Here is a 9243-nt window from a genome sequence, read left to right as displayed (position 1 = left end):
TTCCTTGAATGAGTTCAAATCTCCAGGGTCCGATGAACTGCATCCAAGAGTAATGAAGGAGCTAGCGGAAGAACTCTCAGAACCTTTGTCTATTATCTTTGCAAAATCATGGAAGACGGGTTAGGTGCTGGACGACTGGAGGAGGGCTAACGTTGTCCCTATCTTCAAAAAGGGCAAAAAGGAGGAACCTGGGAACTACAGACCAGTCAGTCTGACATCCATCCCTGGGAAAATTCTGGAGCAGATTATAAAGAAGTCAATCTGTAAACACCTTGAAATCAATGCAGTAATCACTAGAAGCCAACATGGATTTGTCAAGAACAAGTCCTGTCAGACAAATTTGATCTCATTTTTTGATAAGGTAACCTCCCTTGTGGACTGTGGGAATGCTGTGGACTTCATATATCTTGACTTCAGCAAAGCTTTCGACAAAGTAACACATGACATTCTGATTAACAAACTAGCTAAAAGTGGGCTAGATGGAACAACTATTAGGTGGATTCACAGTTGGCTACAGAATCGGACTCAAAGAGTACTTATAAATGGAACCTTCTCAAACTGGGGAGAGGCAACGAGTGGGGTACCGCAGGGGTCAGTCCTGGGCCCAGTGCTCTTCAACATTTTTATTAATGATTTGGATGAGGAGGTGCAGGGAACGCTTATCAAATTTGCAGATGACACAAAATTGGGTGGGATAGCTAATACCCTGGAAGACAGAAACAAACTTCAAAGTGATCTTGATAGGCTGGAGTGCTGGGCTGAAAACAACAGGATGAAATTTAATTGGGATAAATGCCAAGTTATGCATTTAGGAAATAGAAACCAAATGCACAGTTACAAGATGGGGGATACTTGGCTCAGCAATACTACAATTGAGAAGGATCTTGGAATTGTTGTAGACTGCAAGCTGAATATGAGCCAACAGTGCGATATGGCTGCAAGAAAGGCAAATGCTATTTTGGGCTGTATTAATAGAAGTATAGCTTCCAAATCATGTGCGGTACTGGTTCCTCTCTATTCGGCCCTGGTTAGGCCTCATCTAGAGTATTGCGTCCAGTTCTGGGCTCCACAATTCAAGAAGGACGCAGACAAGCTGGAGCGTGTTCGGAGGAGGGCAACCAGGATGATCAGGGGTCTGGAAACAAAGCCCTATGAAGAGAGACTGAAAGAACTGGGCATGTTTAGCCTGGAGAAGAGAAGATTGAGGAGAGACATGATAGCACTCTTCAAATATTTGAAAGGTTGTCACACAGAGGAGGGCCAGGATCTCTTCTCGATCCTCCCAGAGTGCAGGACATGGAATAATGGGCTCAAGTTAAAGGAAGCCAGATTCCAGCTGGACATCAGGAAAAACGTCCTGACTGTTAGAGCAGGACGACAATGGAATCAGTTACCTAGGGAGGTTGTGGGCTCTCCCATACTAGAGGCCTTCAAGAGGCAGATGGACAACCATCTGTCGGGGATGCTTTAGGGTGGATTCCTGCATTGAGCAGGGGGTTGGACTCGATGGCCTTGTAGGCCCCTTCCAACTCTGCTATTCTATGATTCTATGATTCTATGTGTGGGAATCTCCCAGGGGCTGCCTCTGAAATTTCAGCTGGTGCAAAATACTGCAGCCAGGTTTTTGGTTGGGGTTCATGTCATGTCCCCACTGGACCAATCGTCAGAAGAGGAGATGGAGGACCAAAAGACCCAGGGCACCCCAGATCAGTTACTGTCACCAGTCCAGCAGGAGTCTAGACCCTTAGGGTTGATGGTTCCTGGTCCATCCCTTTCAGAAGGTGGGGATTCTGCCTCTTGTGCAGAGGCTGAACAACCCCCTGCCCCCATCCCAGGAATGTCACTGCCTTTAGCAACATGCCAGAAGAGTTCCTGTCAGAAGGAGTGTTTGTGTTAAGAGAAGGATTCCTCAGGAGAAAGTGACTCCTCAGGAGTAGGGCTCTGAACAGGGAGCTCTGATTACTGCAGCTGAGCTCTGGGTGGGGCTCAGCAGGCTTTGGGGTTAAAAGCTTTCACTGTAGACCTAGCCAGTGTTGGAGCAACACTGTTCTTCCAGCTCCTGTGCCATGTAGTTTGTTTTCTGGGCTGTGACCTTTGGACTCTGCCTTTGGAGTGCGTGCCTATGTTTTGACTTCTGACTGTTATTTGGACCACTACTGTCTTTGCTTAAGCCCATTGGATAGAAACCTACATGCTTGAATGTTTGCTGTCTTATTTACATTGCTTCTGTATAGCTCCTTTAGATTTTTGACTAAAACCCAGAGCAGATTCACTGACCTACTGATATTGAAGCCAGCACCCTCCACTTGGTTTTCATTTGTGTCTGTAGCTAATGAGTTGATGAAAATGTACTTAGGGAGATTAGGACAATGCCTATCAGCTGCTCATAACTTGAACAGACAGTCCCTCAACAAACTTCCTGACATCAAGAAACCCTACAGATATTCTCCAGAGTCTCTGAAATGAAAACTTCCCTATTATTGTTGGCAGTAGGATGTGAAGTCTCTCAGCATGTGCATGGTGAGCTGGGAAAGGAGGATCATTTATTACCCACACATTCTGAGAGAGTCCTTGGCACGGCACAGGAAAGAAGACACTCTCTGGACTCCATGGGCTAGGAGTTTTCCAGGCAAAATTCAACACAGATAGTGACATTCTTTGAATACTTAAGCACTTGGCATCACCGTTAATAGAATAGCTTAGATTTGAAATAATATTGCAAAAGAAACCCTGCCTGCTGATGCCTGCCACTGTGAAATGATCTGGATTGTACTGCATCTGTGTGTGATAAGGAAGAAGCCAACAATCCTTTTCTCGATGACAATCTCATCAGCTGGGATCTGGGCATTAAAAATAAGAAATAGTGCTGTCTTTGATGCCCTACCTGACCTAGGGTGCAAGAACCAGCTTTCTCAATTACTTCCTATGTGTAAATGTAGATTATGATGACTTCTGATTTTCATAACAAGGATGTGAGCTTTCGTCACTTGTTACTTGGTCTCCATGTATGAAGAGCTTACTAGGTGTAGTGATGGAGTGTTGTTCTGGTATCTTCTTTTACCCTTGTTCCTGATTCTGAGTCCTCCTGTGATGTCTTTCTCCTTCTGAAATCATTCATTCTCCCCAATCTAAGTTTCTGCTTTCTGTTGTTTTCTGCTTGATACTTGCAGCATTGTTTCTAACCTTTCCTACCTGACTCTGACTCTTAAAACTTAGAAGTAGTGCTGGGCTAAAAAATATTTTTTAAAAAATCCACATTTTTTCAACCATTCTCGTTCAATTGGATAAATAAGAAATAGCTTAAGAAAAGCAGTTCAAAGGAGAAGAATTTTGGGGTGAAATTCTCATGTGGTATGTTTAAGGTTCTTGTGCTTACCTTCCTTAGGAGGTGGATGAGGAGTGTGGACGAGTGTATTGTGTTTCATTGTTCAATTATCTCTCTGGCAGCTTTAGCCCCCTCCGCTTCTCATACTTCAATTAACACCCAGGGGAAGGCATCACAAAGTAATTCCTCTCCCTGGGCTTTTTTCAGATCAGGGCATGCAGGTAGCCTGGGAAGCTGCAAAGCAGTGAAGAGATATGTAATAGAAAGAAAACAAATAAACACAGTACTCTTGGCCATCTTACACTGATGAGTTAAGCTCAAAAACACCTCCCAAAGAAATTCAAATTAAATGATAGAATACCCTGAAAATGAGGCTGAAAAATGGAAATTTTGTGCATGGGGGAGAAAACTTCCAGGAAATTTGAGTTTTATCCTCTTTTTGGAACTAGACACAACATTGCCACCTTTACATCTCCTACAGGACTTTCAGGGAAGTAGCAGTATTAAAAGTAGAGTTGCGCTTTGCCTTGGTGCCAAACCCTGAATCCGAGTCGAAGCGGGCCAACTTGGTCTGCCTCAACTGGAATCCAGTTCGGGACTGGATTGAGCTACCTTGCCCCAAAGCAGCTGCAGTGCTTTGGCCTGATTCAACCTGTGGACCAGCTGCTGTCCCCACGGGACTTACCTGAAGCCTCTGCATGTGCCAGTGAACTGCCTGTCCTCCAGGAGAGCCACTCTGGCCTGCTGCAGATCAACTGTTGTAAACTACAGCAGCCAGAAAAGACCATTTCCAGCAGTAGATTTACAGCAGTAGATCGATGGCAGGCTTGAGGATGGGTGGCTTGCTGGGGCAGATGAAGGTTTTCAGGTAAGTCCCATGTGCAGGGGGCAGCAGCTCACCAGGTTCAGGGGGGCGAGCAGGAGGGAGGAAAGTCCTATGGACTCATACCAGCCTTCTTCAGATTTGGAACCGAATACAAAGTGGGCCTTCGAGGTGAATTATGGGGGTGGGAGGGCTGTGCACAGTCCTAATTAAAAGCACCTGCATTAGAGACAAGATCTATCCACAATCACCCCTCAGAAATGTAACATCAGAAAGACTCTGGAAAAAGTGCTGAACCTTAAAAAATGACAACTTGAGCTGAGCCAAAATTTCTCAGAAGACATTTTTCTCAGAAATATTCTTAGATTTTTCTTTCCATATCCTCCTAGAAATAAAAGACTACTTTGCAGAATTTCCTCCATTTTCCCCACTGTTTTGATTTCTGGCTGTCTTTCTTCACTCTGCCCCTATATACACACAATGCCCAAGAACAATGCTACGCATGGGGCATTGTGGAAAATGCCAATTTTTTTGGGGGGGGGGGCAGGTTGCCAACACAGTTGCCACAGCTGCTGTTGCCACTCGTGCTGGCAGCACACACACGCAACCCTTTGGAGGAAAACCAATAACACTGTGTTAAAACCACTGCCAATGGTGAGCCCTTCCTGTGAGATACTATTGGAGAATTTTTCCTCTCCTTTGAAAAATTCAGTGAATTTTGAGAAGCCATTTGCACACAGCTCTGCTCAGAAGTTAGAATAATCTGTTCCCTACTCACTGCCCTGCAGGAGAGAGATGTGGGTTTTTGTGGGTTTTTTTTTAAATTCAATTCCTGTTTGCTCCTTGTCTTTCAGTTATCGTGTGTGTGTGTGTGTGTGTGAATGAATTATTATTGTTATTACTACGACTACTACTTCTAGTAGTAGCAGTATATTAGTATTAGTTTTAGCTAATATGCCACTTCTCCTGTTCCACATAAACCTCTGCACCCATGCTTTTGAAACTTTGCAGGTTTCTTATTTTGGGCTGTCTCTGTTGGTTCACAAGGAACATTGGGGAAAGCACATCCTGTTAAGGATACCCTCAAAGTGTAAAGGCTGCTCTTGAGCAAAAAACCCTTGTGGCTCTGCTTCTGAAACTTGGCAGTTTGATTCCCCCGGAAGAGCAGCTATCCCTGCCAATTTCATCCATTTCTACCAAAGTATACATCTTTTAAAAAGTTATCAGCCCCTCTTTTTTAAAAAAGGGGGCATAGCACCCAAATAAATAAATGAATAAATAAAAACTGCATGTGCACAAGCACACACACATACCCATACATATAAGCCCACCATACTCCCTCTTATGGGGCTGTTATGCATGAAAATTTCATCCAATTTGGTAATAGAGAAAGAACAGTATACCAGTGGTGCAGCTAGGGCCGGATGAGGGCCCCACAGCCCAGGGGTACCCTAATTGAAAACCCAGAGAAGGACACATGATCATGGTAGCAGAAGCAAACTTCATTTTATTCTTGTAGTCATGACGTTGCTGTCATTTAAGTGAGTTTAAAATGCAAAGCTGCACGTGCTCAGTGTGGTGTTGTTTTGTTAAAAAAAACAGGGTTGGCAAATGGTTGTTGTTGTCATTGTTATTTTAACGTAACAGGAATGTAGAAGCAGTTTAAAACATGGAATGGTGGTGGGATGTTAAAGAGAGATGTTAGTTGTGTGCTTCTCAACTGAAGTAATATGCTTGACCACCTAAATAAACACACACACCCAAGACCATTAAGTTCAGGGTCTACAATGACTTAGCTACACCAGTCATCACAGGTTTTATTTTTAAATTTCCTATTGTAGGCAATGAGATACACAAAGCCTAGGATTTCTGAAACTTGAGTGGGGTTCGGTACCTCAGTTGAAGCAGACAAGCTCCAAACTGGTCTGAGGTCAATCAGGTCATTTTCCAAAGCACTGAATTAGGGCCTGAGTCAAATCACCAACAGACATATTACATTTTCACCAATCCTCATTTTCCCTTTTTAAAATAGCCAGGAAAGAACTAATATGACTGCAAGGCAGGAATTGCTTTAAAAACACCATATTTGGGGGGTTGTGGATTGTTTTCATATTAGTCTAACTGAATGTTATGGGTAGAGATTCTTTTTAGACTCTTTTTCTGTTGATACCTTACATTCCATTACATGTATAAATGTTACCGAATAGCATCAGGATTTTCTATTTGTCAAACAAGACAACACATAACTGCAGAGTTAATAGGATGTTCTGCTACAGAGACTAGCACATATGCTATCCTACCTTGATGCTGAAAGGATGTCAAGCATAGTTTCCATTTAATAAATGTAAAGTCAGATTATGTAGAGTTATATCCAATTCAGCTGCTCAGTTTTCTAATTAATAAACTGCTATGGCCCTAGTTATTTCGGCTATTGGGTGATATAGAAATGTAATTAAAAATTACTTGTAATAGGTATTTGAGGATAAACACCCTTTTGCCCATCAGTTCATTTGGCTGTTTCTATATCTGCCTTCTTGCAGCAGAATCTTGCAGGTGTCTACTCAGAAGTAAGTCCCTTTGAACTCAATGAAGCCGCTTACTTCCAGGTAAGTGTGTTTAGGATTGCATTCTTAGGATGCAATCCTATGCATGTGAGAGTATGTGGTTCTTCTCACGGAGGAACCTAAGACCATGGGATGCTGTTCTAGGGATGCATTTCACTTAAATATTTGATTTGTACCAAAGCTGCCATATGTTTCTTTTGTATTTATGAATGTTTCTATTTTAAGCAACATAAATGAGAGCGTAAAGCCAAAGACATTGCAGGTGACCTAAATACAGAGATTTACCAGCACTGGCAGTAGGTGAAAAAGCGTCAACAGCCAGATTTAATTAGGGTGCTATAAGGAGGCAATCAGGAAGAAAGATTAACTGTTGCATCTCAAGATTATCTAAAACTCATTTACAAAGCATCACAAAGGGTATTAAGCAAAGACAGTGATTTAATTAAAGCTAATCCAGAATTATCTAGCTTAATTGTTTGCAAATACCTTCTGTTTAGCTTTTTAAAAAGTTGTCCATAGTACCGTAGCTAGGATTTATTGTAATGGAACCAACTGTTTGAAAGAAGTAGAAATTAAATACACTGGTGTATATTAAGATATGGTATTTTGTAAATTCAGAACCTGGCTGCAGGTGGACAATATTTGTGACATTGCATCAACATTATCTTAAACAACAAAAGAACAAAAAAACCACTTACTGAAATTTTGAATAATCTTTGTTGTAATCCAGATTTTTGGAATGTTCTACTGTGATGGTTTTAGTATTAATCTTCAGTAATCTTAGAGCAGTTCAATTAATCTTCTTACCTCATTGCTTATTATAGTAAGACTCAGCTTTAGAACTGATTTTCCTATTTTGTTTTTCTTGAATGCCAACTGGTGTTGTTGTGTGTTTTTTTAAAAAAATCAGAACCTCACCAACAGGGAAAAAAAAGCTTTATTGGCCTTTTAAAACCCATTTTTATATTGTTAATGTCCCTAAAAATTTTCTGTAAGTACAGTTATTTAAGGCTGGATGATGTTTGGCTATAATTCTATTGTCTGAAAGTTATATACAGACCACATAGCTACAGACTATGGTCTAATTCCATAGTATCTCTGTGCTTTAAAGTGAGAAACAATTTTGTATATTTCTCATCTATCAATATCAACATTTGTCTTAGGTCATTTGGGAAAGCATAATAAAAAACATCAATGAAATGATCAGATATAATTTGACTTATGGATCACATATCTTTTGGATATGTGAAACTGGAGGTACAGCAAGAAAATTAGGACATGTTAATTAATTTTCTAATGGCTTCTGGAATTGCAATTAGTTATAAATAGAAGCAAAAATATATCCTGTCCATAAGAGAATGGATAATGAGAGTGTGGGAGCTGGTATTTATGGTGAAACTCATGAACATCATTAGAATTGAAGTGGGTGGACAGAGAAACAAAAGTTTGATTGAAAAGTGGTCTTTGTTTTTGTTATGTTTTGGAATAATCAAGTACAGAACAAAATTCAGCCCTGTGGATCTGCTACAAATGCTGTAAAGAGAAAAGTTGTGAGACAATACGAATAATGGTCAATTGACTGGAATAATATTGTGAATTACATGATAGCTCTGCCTATGGTGCTTGATCTGTGGGGTTTTTTTTTTTTTTACAAGGCTGTTTAAATGTGACCGGTGCCACATTTACAAAGCTTTGTGAAAAGCAGTTGCTGTCTTATTTAAAAGACAATGCCTACACTGGGTGACTTGCCAGCATCATTAGTATGTCAGCATTCTGCAGCCTAGGAGGACACACCACTGACTTGTTTACCCTGAAGGTGGTAAACACCTTTTTAAAGCAGGCAGTAGCCAGACATGGATCACCTACCTGGGTAAATGTTTTCCATTTGGTCTCACTATGTTTAAATCAGGCAACACATGGAAGTCATCACAATGTTACTGTTATCAAGTGGGGAATATGCGGGTATGAATTTACCCTGATTTCAGTGGAAAGTACTTCCAATAAGTGTGTCAGTTCTATTTATTTATTTATTATTTTATTTATTACATTTTTATACCGCCCAATAGCCGAAGCTCTCTGGGCGGTTCACAAAAATTAAAACCATCATAAAACAACCAACAAGTTAAAAACACAAATACAAAATACAATATAAAAAGCACAACCAGGATAAAACCACGCAGCAAAATTGATATAAGGTTAAAATAGAGAGCTAAAACAGTATAATTTAAATTTAAGTTAAAATTAAGTGTTAAAATACTGAGTGAATAAAAAGGTCTTCAGCTGGCGACGAAAGGAGTACAGTGTAGGCGCCAGCCGGACCTCTCTGGGGAGCTCATTCCACAACCGGGGTGCCACAGCGGAGAAAGCCCTCCTCCTAGTAGCCACCTGCCTCACTTCCTTTGGCAGGGGCTCACGGAGAAGGGCCCCTGTAGATGATCTTAAGGTCCGGGTAGGTACATATGGGAGGAGGCGTTCCTTCAAATAACCTGGCCCCAAACCGTTTAGGGCTTTAAATGTCAATACCAGCACTT

The sequence above is a fragment of the Elgaria multicarinata genome, chromosome 9 (genome assembly GCF_023053635.1).
Source record: "Elgaria multicarinata webbii isolate HBS135686 ecotype San Diego chromosome 9, rElgMul1.1.pri, whole genome shotgun sequence".
In the NCBI taxonomy this organism is placed as follows: Eukaryota; Metazoa; Chordata; class Lepidosauria; order Squamata; family Anguidae; genus Elgaria; species Elgaria multicarinata.
Note: the sequence above shows the minus strand (reverse complement) of the source record.